The sequence below is a fragment of the Chrysochloris asiatica genome, unplaced genomic scaffold, assembly GCF_000296735.1.
Source record: "Chrysochloris asiatica unplaced genomic scaffold, ChrAsi1.0 scaffold00344, whole genome shotgun sequence".
Lineage (NCBI taxonomy): Eukaryota > Metazoa > Chordata > Mammalia > Afrosoricida > Chrysochloridae > Chrysochloris > Chrysochloris asiatica.
The window spans coordinates 1,034,695-1,047,041 of NW_006408862.1; the positions used below are offsets into that span (position 1 = coordinate 1,034,695).

Below are 12,347 nucleotides of genomic sequence, written 5' to 3' on the forward strand. Positions count from 1 at the left end.
CCACGGAGCCATACTCGGACTCCATATCTATAGCTAGATCCATATCTAGATCCATATGTTGTTGTTCATTTCAACTCATAGCAACCCTGTATAGGATTTATAAGTAGCAGCTGGTGAGTTTGAACCACCAAACTTGTCGTTAACAGTCCAGTACTTATCCTAAAGCACCACACCAGGATTCCATATATATATATTTTGTATATAATTTTGTATATATATATATTTTGTATATAATTTTCCATATAATTTTGTAGTCAGACAAAAACAAATTTTTGGTGTAAGAAAGTTTCCCCCCATCCTTTCTAAATACATGAAAGGGGAAGATGACATAGTGTATTTAGATCTTGATGATATCCTTTCTCATTCTTTTCAAGAGAGCATCTCCTCTTCATTCCATTACTGAACTTTAATACTCTACTTTCAGACAGAAGGTTCCTGAATTAGACCCATAACGACTACTCCCACGAAGTCAGAAAACAGTTGTAGCCCAGATAACACCTTATTTCTAGGAATGCTCAGCAACCGTGCTTCCTTAATAAGAGCTTATTAGTGGATATAGTCGTGGAGCTCGAATACTAGGCAGACTGGGTCTATGGTCGCTCTGCGGGCCCTTGCTCCCGCTGGTGTTTTTTTTTATCAGGGCAAGCTGTATTCCATGGCAAGGAACTTTTGGTAGAGCTCCCATTACTTGCAGTGGATTTTGGATAAACAAGACCTTTTGAAGGAGCGCCAAAAGGACTTAAAGTTTCTCTCAGAAGAAGAGTATTGGAAATTACAAATATTTTTTTACAAATATTATCCAAGCATTAGGCGAACATCTTAAATTGAGACAACAAGTTATTGCCAATGCTACGGTCTATTTTAAAAGATTCTATGCCAGGCATTCTCTGAAAAGTATAGATCCTGTATTGGCTCCTACATGTGTGTTTTTGGCATCCAAAGTAGAAGAATTTGGAGTAGTCTCAAATACAAGATTGATTTCTGCGGCTACTTCTGTATTAAAAACTAGATTTTCACATGCTTTTCCAAAGGAGTTTCCTTATAGTATGAACCATATGTTAGAATGTGAATTTTATCTCTTAGAACTAATGGATTGTTGCTTGATAGTGTATCATCCTTATAGACCTTTGCTCCAGTATGTGCAGGACATGGGTCAAGAAGACATGTTGCTTCCCCTTGCATGGAGGATAGTGAATGATACCTACAGAACAGATCTTTGTCTACTGTATCCTCCTTTCATGATAGCTTTAGCTTGCCTACATGATGCCTGTGTTGTGCAGCAGAAATATGCCAGACAGTGGTTTGCTGAGCTTTCTGTGGACATGGAGAAGATTTTGGAAATATCAGGGTTATTTTAAAACTATATAAGCAGTGGAAGAATTTTGATGAGAGAAAAGAGATGACCAAACCCAAACCACCTCCCAACAATTTTCAAAAATTTTCTGTGTGTGATGTGGAACTACGAGAGGTAGCGTCAGCTGTTCACTTTGTTAGGAAGTTGATGATTCTATAAAAGAAGAAGCTTGTTGATGAATGGTTTTATACTAAACTCTGACAAAAACCAGGATGCAAACCATGGTGTATAAAGTACAATATGTATATATGTATATGTCATGTGTCCCACATCCATTACTAATGTAATGGATTAAGACCTTGATTTTGACTTTGGTCAATATTGAAAGTTTAATATTGCTTTCCATCTAAGTAAATGGTAAGAAATTTTCAATCTAAGTAAATGGTAAGAAAGTTCTTACAAAATGCAGTGAATAATTTCAAGGGCTTTTAATCCACAGATAAAGTTAAAAAAAAAAAAAAACATTTTTTCAATGTACATTTTACATACCAAGTATTGTTAAAGATTTCATGGATAAGGCTGAAGATGATTATTGATATAATTTATAGTAGGGCATGAATGGACACTAAGAAAGACTATTAAGGATTGGTTTATTGAAAAATTTGTTAGCAAAATAACATTATAAAAAGCTAAATGGACAGTTTTAGAACAACAGGGCTCTGGAATACAGAGACTGAGACATGGATGGAATGGGGAAGGGGGGGGTAATGTTAAGATACTTGGCTATTTTTTGAACCTTGGTTTTCCTTGCAATACATTATAAAACAGACACTGAAGGGGGAGAGAAAGGAATAACCAGAAATATCAACATGGAAAGCTTGTAAGCCCGTCTTCTGCCTATAACTGATTGTTGTTGTTGTTGTTAAGTTCCGTGGAGTCGGTTCCGACCCACAGCGACCCTGTACAGGGTTTCCGAGGGTGTAAATCTTTACGGGAGTAGAAAGCCTCATCTTTCTCCCGTGGAGCGGCTGGTAGTTTCGAACTGCTGACCTTAAGGTTCGCAGCCTGATTCATAACCACTACGCTACCAGAGCTCCTTACTAGAATACTTAAAATGGGGCTACAATGTGTCCAGTGAAGGAGGTTTACTGAGGAGCCTCTGCATTACATGGGAGTATAGGTGGAAGCCCGAACCACAACCAGACCTTCAGAGACGGGAAATTTCTCCACTTGAAAGGACAAGCAGACCAGCTGGGAGCAGCTAGAAAACCAGAAGATACCTCTTGAAAGAAGGACCTACAGGAAAAATGCAAAACAATAAGGGCAGTCTGACTGTTACCACAAGAACATACAGGTGGCCTGCCCAGGAGACATCAAGGCAAGTGATCGTATCCTCTCAGTGCAAATTCTCTTCCAAGACTAATACGCAAGAGAAATATACACTTTGACTGACAACCACGCACGTCAACCAGAAGGGGAAGTGCCCGAAGAACATCAATGAAGGGGCGAGCTAAGCCCTCCATCGTTCAGCAAACTACTGTGAACCCGGATGGAGACCTGGTCGGCCAGTAGGTAGACAACATCTGGGAATTCATGGGCTTAGGGTCAGTGACACAGCCACAGAGGTCTAGAGTGGAGAGCGGGGCGGCCAGCCGATAAAAAGAGGCCGGACAGACATAGAACACCCACACTTGCAGATGATGCCCATTTGACTGGACTTCAATGATTGGATAAACAGAGCTCAACCCTAAGAAGAAAGAAGAGGGAAAAAAGCGTCATCTGATACAATTAGATAAACATGACCTACACCTATAAATGCAGTAGCTCAAAAGAGGAAACAAGTCCCTGCTGCAAGAACTATACCCACCCCCTCCACACAAAGGGTAGACAGGGATGGGCAAATTGGATATTGGCTACCCAAAATGGGGGGAGGGATACAAAGGCAAGAAGTGACTGGCTTACAAGCTTTCAAGAGGGAACCTAGATCCAGAGGGCATGGAGGAAGGTAGAGTCTCCAGTGAGTGGTGTCCAGCCTGTCCAGGAAGGGCTGATGAAATGAAATATAGATGGGTCTCTTGTGATGCAATGGTGAATAATTGTTATCAGGACTGATTGTGAGGGTTGGAAAGCTAAAGATGGACATTTTGTAACAAAGAGGGGAGTGATTAATTTATCAGTCTAGGAGCGGAGGACCCTGGGACCATCAATAGAGAAAAGCGAAGAGCGGAATCCTACCCAGAGAGGCAGTGAGGCCTGGGATGGAGGCAGAGAAGACAACGTCAAGAGATGGTGGGGCTGGGGGCTCAGGATCAGGATATGGAAAGGGGCTGAGGACTGTGGTGGAAGGGGGGGTGCAGGCTTACAGGGTACACCCCTTGGTTGAGTGAGGATGCATGGACAGGATGATAACTATGCCAACGAAATGATGGATGATGGAATGAATGTAAAGCTGATGTTCTCCCGTGTAGATTATCACACAATTCACAATAAAACATTAAAAAAAAAAAAGATAAATGGAATGTTCATAAATTTAGAAACATTTTCAATATGTGAGTCTTAGGATCCTTTAAGAAATCTGTTCTCCATCTATCTACTTACTATCTGGTTTACCAAGTTCTTTTACCAAGTACTTAGTGTACTTGCTATAATTTGACAATAGAATACATGTCATAATCTTCATCCATATATTGCATGTACTTTATAGCTTCAGACATTATCTTTGATTTTGTTTGTTAGATTTTTGTTTTTTTAAACAACTTCACTTTTAGAGTTTAGGTACTTGCAATTTATACAGTGACGATAAAATATAATATTGTGTGTTTTAGTGGCCAGATCCTTTTGAATATAAAGATAAATGACTTGAATTTAAAATCTATTGGGATGTTAAAGGTTAAAGGTATTATCTAAAACTTTTAATTATATTCTGTATTTTATAGATGAATACATGGGTGTATTTATAAATCTTATTACATGTATGTATTTATGAAGCTTTCCACAGGTAGCTTAGAAATATCAAGGGCTCTGCTACATTTCCATGAAAATGTGACTGCCTTGATTTTGCTTATACTAAATGCCATCTGAGGGCATATGTAATACGTACCTACAGAAAAATAATACAAAGGCTTAAAAATTTCTATTTATACAAGTATTATCATGGATTACTAATTTGAATATCTGAAACTATCAGACCTATTTTTTCCCAAATTGTTCTGCAAATTCAGAAACATGCTGAAGTTCTTAATAAAGACTTTAATATCTTAAAAGTTCATGGGACCCAGCTGTTAAAGGGTTCTCTACAGGCCTTTACTTAAGAAATTAACACAATGGAGGACAAATCAAGCTATAGAAGGGAAGTAAAGAAATGCTAACCATCTTAACTATTTATCTAGAAAAACAGCCATATGCCTACATTATATAACAATAAGATAGATTTGTAAATTGTTATTGATAATGTTAAATTTTTTGAAAAAATTATTAACTTGTGCAAGGAGCTCTTTAAGGCAGTCATTCAAACAGCTACTTTTGAATGCATTGTTTGCAGAAATTCCCTGAGGAATTCTCCATAGTGGCAGGGCCTGAAACTGCAAGATGATGATGGACAAGATAAGACAATACTCCTATTGCCACACTTATTGGTATTCTCAATTTTAGTTATTTCTATTTTAAATATTCAATATTTTCCAGGAAATTACTTGTAATATTTATTTCTGACTTGTAAAGTTTGCTGTGTTTACGTGATTTTCTTGTGCCTCTGGACAGCAATTTTTCCGGAAGAATACTTTCTGAGTTTTATAATTAGTCAATAGGAATGGAATTTTACATGGAGAATTTAATTTTATTGGAAATTTCTTCAGAAGAAGTACTAATCTGTATGTTGAGTGGTACCTGTAATGATAATGAATTCCCATGGCCTACTTTAAATTTTCTGAGTGTACATGAACACTAACTTCAAGAATACTTGTTTTGTGTGAAGGCACAAAGCTGCATAAAAATAAAATGATAAAGCCAAAAAAAAAAAAAAAAGGAGCCTATTAGTGAAAGATGCTGGCCAGTGTTCTAAATCATCCTTCCCACTGGGGATAAAATTAAGAGATTCCCTAGTAACCCAGAGTTTCCAGCTCCTGTGGGTTAACCTGTTGTCTGGAAAATCTCTTTTTTTAAAAAAAGTATGGTTTTGTCTCACTGTGCCCTCATAGACAAAGTCCATATCCATTTGGTCCAGAGCTTTGACAAGTTGAATTCCTATCAGTCAACCTTGGATCAACTCAGGGTTGTATTTTCCCATAACACTTCACATGGGTTATGTTTGGATAATATCTCAACCCACTCACCTTCATTCCAAGTCAGTTAAGATATCTACATGTTGTACATGTTTGTTAGAGGCAAAGAGTATTTCTCATGAATATATGAATTCAAATTTATCCCTTTTCATCTGACACCCTCCTAATCCTATCAGTGGGATCTTTTAGACACACAAAATGTCTTTTTAGGATATTGTTGTTAGTAACCATCAAGTCCTACCACTCATCTGTCAGCTTGTTTTGCTGTGGTGGTTTGTGTGTTGCTGTGACTCTGGAAGCTATGCCACCAGCATTTTAAATACCAGCAGTGTCACCCATGGTGGACAGGTTTCAGTGGAGCTTGCAGACTAAGACAGTAGGAAGAAGGAGAGCAGGACTACTGATGAATGTTGAGCCACTGAAACCTTATGAATGCTGGCTGAGCATTACCAGATATAGAGCCAGAAGATGAAAACATTATGAATAGCATCAATGTTACCAGATATAGTGCCAAAGCCCCTCAGGTTGGAAGGCACTAAAAATACAACTGGGGAAGACCTGCCTCCTCAAAATAGAGTTGAACATAATGATATGAATGAAGCAAAGCTAATGACAATTTCATTTGCTGATGGGGCATAGTTCATTATGGGGAGAAAGAGTAGCAAAAATCCATTAATAATTGGAACATGAAATTACAAAGTATGAATCTATGAAAATAGGAAGTTGTCAAGTGAAATGGAATGCATAAAGAACAATTTCATAGGCATTAGAGAGCTAAAATGGAGAGTATGTGCAAGGTTTACTATGCCAGAAATAACAAATTGATGATGAATGCAGTCACATTTATCATCAAAAAGAACATCTTAAGATCTGTCATGAAGTTCAGTGCTGTCTGTGATAGGATAATATCCATACGCTTAGAAGGAAGAACAGTTACTACCACTCTTAATAGAATTTATACCCCCAACCACTAAAGCCAGTGAGGATGAAATTGAAGATTCCAACTAACTTCTTCAGTCAGAAATTGATCAAACATGCAACAAAAATGTATAAATAATTACTAATGATTGAAATGCAAAGATTAGAAGCAAAGAGAAAGGATCAGTAGTTGATTTGATACATTAGGCACTAATGACCAGGAAATATCAAGAAGTTCATCAATGAAGAGAACAAAAGGACATTGAAAAAAGAAACAAAAAAACAGGAAAGGAAAGGAAGTAAAACCAGTATGGATGTCAGAAGAAACTCTAAAACTTGCTTTTTAGATTAGAGAAGATTTTAGAATGGAAAAAATGAGGAAGTAAAAGAGCGAAGCGGAAAATTTCAAAGGGCAACTCATGAAGACAGTGTCAATATTTTAATGAAATGTGAAAAAACCTGGAGTTTAAAAACCAAAAGGGAGAAAATACACTTAATATTTCTCAAGCAGAAAGAACTGAAGAAAAATATTCAAGTCTCCGAATGCAATATTGAAGGATTACATGGATAGAATATTGAATGATATAGAAAGCATAAAAAAGATAGAAGGAATATACAGAGTCACTGTGTCAAAAATGATTGATGTTCAGACATATCAAGAAGTAACATATGATCTGGAACCAATGGTACTGAAGAAAGGAGTTCAAGCAGCACTGAAGGAATTGGCAAAAAAAAAAAAAAAAAAAAAAAGGCTCCAGAAATCAACAGAATGCAAGTTGAAATCTTTCAACAAATTGATGAAACACTTGTGCTCACTCATGTATGCCAAGAACTTTGGAAGACAGCTACCAGGTCAACCAAACGTAAGAGATAAATATTTATGGCCATTCCAAAGAAAGGTAACAACAGAATGCAGAGATAACCAAATATCAGTGATACCATATGCATATAAAAATTTGTTGAAGATAATTTAAAAGTGGTTTCAGCAGTATATCAACAGGGATCTGCTAGAAATTTAAGCTGATTGGAAAGAGGACATGAAACTAGGAATATCATTGCTGACATCAGATGGAATTTAGCTGAAAGTTGAGAATACCAGAAAGACATTTACTTGCATTTTATTGACAAGGCAAAGGCTTTTGACTGTGTGGATCATGACAAGCCTTGGATATCATCATGAAGAATGGGTATTACAGAATACTTAACTGTGCTCATGACCAAGAGGCAGTCCTTTGAACAGAGCAAGAAGATACTGAATGGTTTAAAATAAGGAAACGTGTGCACCAGGGTAGTATCCTTTCACCATACTTATTTAATTGGTATGCTGAGCAAAATAGTCTGAGAAGCTGGATTCTATGAAGAAGAACAGTCATTGGGATTGGAGGATGATTCATTAGCAACCTACAATATGCAGATGATGCAACGTTGCTTCCTGGAAGTGAAAAGGTTTTAACATACTTCCTGATGAAAATCAAAGACCAGTAGTATGGATTACACCTCAATTTAAAGAAAACAAAAGTCCTCACAACTGAACCAATAAATAACATCATGATAAATGGATAAAAGACTAAAGTTGTTAAAGACTTCATTTTGCTTCGATCCACATCAACACTCATGGAAGCAGCTGTCAATAAATCAAACAACTTATTGCATTAGACAAATCTGCTACAAAAGACCTCTTTAAAGTGTTAAAGAGCAAAGATAAATCTGTTTGACGACTAAGGTGTGCCTGACCCAAGTGATGGTATTTTCAATTGCCTAATGTCTATGTGGATCATGACAAATTGTGCACAACATTGCTAAGTATGAGTATTCCTGAACATTTAACTATGCTCATGAGGAATCTGTACATGGACCAAGAGACATTTGCTAGAACAGAACATGGGAACACGGAATGGTTTAAAATTAAGAAAGGTGTGAGACAGGATTGTATTCTTTCACCATGCTTATTCAACGTGTATACTGAGCAAATAATCTGAAATGTTGGGTTATATGAAGGAAAACATGGCATCAGGATTGAAGGAAGACTCATTAACAACCTGTGATATGCAGACGATACAACCTTGCTTGCTGAAAGTAGAGAGGACTTATGAAGATCAAAGAGCACAGCCTTCGGTATGGGTTGCATCTCAATGTCAGGAAAACAAAAATCCTCACGACTGGACCAATAAACAACATTCTTATCAATGGAGAAAAGATTGAAGTTGTCAAGGACTTCATTTTTCTTAGATCAGTCAACACTCATGCAAGCAGCAGTCAAGAAATCAAACAATGTATTGCATTAGGCAAATCTGCTGCACAAGACCATTTTAAAGTGTTGAAGAGCAAAGATGTCAGCTTGAGAACCATTTTAAAGTGTTGAAGAGCAAAGATGTCAGCTTGGGTCAAAGATGCACCTGACCCAAGCCATGGTATTTTCAATAACCTCATATGCATGTGAAAGCTGGACAGTGAATAAGGAAGACCATAGAAGAATTGATGCTTTTGAGTTATGGTGTTGCAACAGAATGTTGAAAGTGCCATGCATGGGCTGCCAAAAGAACCAACAGATGTGTATTGGAAGAAGTGCAGCCAGAGTGCTCCTTGGAGGCCAGGATGGCCAAACTTTGTCTCTCATACTTCAGACATATTGTCAGGAGGGACCAGTCACTGGAGAAGGATATCATGTTTGGTAAGGTGGAGGGTCAGAGAAAAAGAGGAATAACCCCAGCGAGATGGACAAGTATGGCAACAATTGTGAGGTTGGCCCAGGACCAGACTGTGTTTCATTCTGTTGTGCATAGGGTCGCTATGAGTCAGTACCAACTCAGTGGCACTTAACAACAACAATGTCTATGTGAAAGTTGGACAATGGATAAGAAAGACTGTAGAATAATCAATGCATTTGAATTATGGTGTTGGAGAAGAATATTAAAAGTTATCATGACTGCCACAAAGGAAAAACATATCTGTCTTGGAAGAAGTGCAGTTAGAATGTTCCTTAGAAGTTAGGATGGTGAGACTTCATCTCTCATATTTTAGACACGTTACCATGAGGGACCAGTCCCTGAAGAAGGACGTTGTGCTTGGTTAAGTGGAGGGTCATCAAAAAAGAGGAAGACCCCCCAACAAGATGGACTGATACAGTGGCAGCAGCAATGCACTAAAACGTAATAATAATTGTGAGTATGGCTTAGGATCAAACAGTTTTCATTCTGTTGTGATTTGTGTCTTTATGAATCAGAACAAATTGGATGACACCCAACAACAACACCATCAATTCACCTGCAACTCAGCAACCCTACGTTCAACAGAACCAAACCTTGGCCAGTTGTACCACAGTGAAGTTTGGCTTTTCTACCATGGTCTATGTAACTCTCACCAAATGATAGGGTAGTGGTGGTGGTGGTGGGTTTGAACTGCCAACTTTGAAGTTAACAGTCCAGTGCTTATCCTACAGCACTACATCAGCACCTCACTGTTTATATAATTGTAATTAATTACCCAATTACCAGTTACTGTCAATTTGGTTGATTCATGGTGATCCCATGTATGCCAAAGTAGACCTGTGCTCCATAAGGTTTTCGTTGGCTGAATTTTGTGGAGTAGATCATCAGGTGTTATCTTCTGAAGTGCCTTTGGTAGACTCTAACATTCAATTTTTGGGTTAGTATCCCAGCACATTCACCAATTGCTTCACTAGTGGCTCCAAGGGAGAATGTGACATATGCTTATCCTCATGAGAAACCAGTGTCCTTGACTTTTGGCACCAGCCTGGAAAGCTAAGACAGCCTTGACATCAAAGACAACAATAATAATATTATTGCCTGAGTCTTGTGAGCCTAGAAAAGAGGAAAGATTAAGAAATCTCCCCACACCTTAATATTAAAAAAAAAAAAAAAAAAGGCTTACTGTAAAGAATCACCCTTCCCCAAATGACTTAGTGAAAATTCATAGATGTTCCCTTGTTTACCTATGAGAAGACCAGACATCAACTCAGAAACTGAAACTCACTGCCATTGAGTAGATTCTGACTCACAGAAACCCTGTATAGGGTTTTGGAGACTATAAATCTTGACAGAAGCAGAAAGTCTCATCTTTATACCTCAGAGGACTGGTGGGTTTGAACTGCCGACCTTTCAGGTAACAGTCCAATGCTTATCCTACAGTGCCACCAGAGCTCCTTACTCCAGATTCTCATTCTTTGCCTCTAAAATGATAATCTGACCTCCTGATCAATGAAAACGAAGAATTGATCAAAATCTGTTTAAGCTTCTCTTCCCCCTTGCCCTGAACTTTAGCCCACCTTCAGCCTAAACCAGAATACAGCCCCTCATGGATAAATTCCCTGAATACAGGTGGTCCTCTGATGTAGAATGTATCCTAATATCCCATCACGTCATCCTTTCATTTCACTTCCCCACACTTGTTTCTTTCTTCCTTGTTTATCTCATCCCTATATAAGAAATTCTTACTTCTCTTTGTTTTTTTCTTTCCTAACCCTTGCTACCTTCTGAACCTTATCTTTAGGGATAAAGTTTTAATTTCAAATAGTTCATTATTCTAAGGAGTACATGCCTCCCTAGTCTTATTGATCATTTCATACAAACAAACAAATTAAAAAAAAACCCCAAAATACTACCATCCAGTCAATTCCACACATATAAGACAAAGTAGAACCATTCCTTAGGTTTCTGAGACTGTACATCTTTACAGGAACAAACAATCTCATCTTTCTGGGTTTGAATTGCCAACTTTGTGGTTAGCAGCTCAAAGTGGGTAGCTTAGCCCATGGTGCCACCATTACTCCTCATTTTATATAAAGGGGCTTCGAAACATTGTGGAGAAACTCCATAATCTTTTCATTCCATTTTCCTACAAACTTTTTGAAGTTCCTCTGTAGACCTCTGTATTATTTGGATAAAAACAAAATTGAGCCAACAGGGTGAGTTAAGCCCAGAGCTGGAAGAATGACTAATGGTGACTTAGGGATCCCAGAAGTAGCTATCTGACCAGTAAGCCTGATCTTGTCTATGATTTTGAGTTTTGCTCCATATTTTTCTCTCATTCTATGCACATCGTTTGATGTGATCCCTTTCAGAGCAGTTGGTAGTGATAGCTGGGTACTATCTAGCTTTCTGGTCGTGGGTAGCTGGGCATCATCTAGCTTTCTACCTGTAGAAGCTGAGGTTCACATAGGACCTTAGTCCATTGGACTAATGGTTTTCATGTGTCAATTTTCTTCACTCATCTTTGCACCAAATGGGAAGACACCAATCGTTGGACCTTGAATGGCTACTCACAAGTTTTTAAGACTCACCAAAGTAGGATGTAGAACATTGTCTTTGTGGACTATTAAGCAAATTGAAATTGCTATCCCCCAAGACTATGGTCCTGAGTCCAGAGGTGTTTGACTGTAATTAAGAAGTTTAATGAATTTGCCCCACTGTACTCTACTGTATCCATGGATATATTTGCCATTTAGGTAAATATATAGAAATATCTCTATCAAACATATATGTTGCTGTTAAATACTGTGGAGTTGGTTTTGACTCATAGTGACCCTGCACAGCGTTTCTGAGGCTGCAAATCTTTATGGGAGCAGAAAGCCTCTTCTTTCTCCCGTGGAACAGCTGGTAGTTTTGAACTGCCAACCTTGAGGTTAGCAGCCAGATTCGTAACCACTATGCTACCAGAGCTCTCTCTCTCTCTCTCTCTCTCTCTCTCTCTCTCTATTCTATATATATATTGTTGTTGTTATGTGCCATCGAGTCGGTTCTGACCCGTAGCGACCCTGTATAGAGTTTCCGAGGATGTAAATCTTTACGGGAGTAGAAAGCCTCATCTTTCTCCCGCGGAGCAGCTGGTAGTTTCGA

The 12,347-nt window shown here is 38.2% G+C and overlaps 1 pseudogene; it reads left to right on the plus strand.

Annotated features, from left to right (window-relative positions):
* Positions 1–592: 592 nt before the first annotated feature.
* On the plus strand, positions 593–1,513 carry LOC102810967 (annotated as a pseudogene).
* The last annotated feature ends 10,834 nt before the right edge of the window (positions 1,514–12,347 follow it).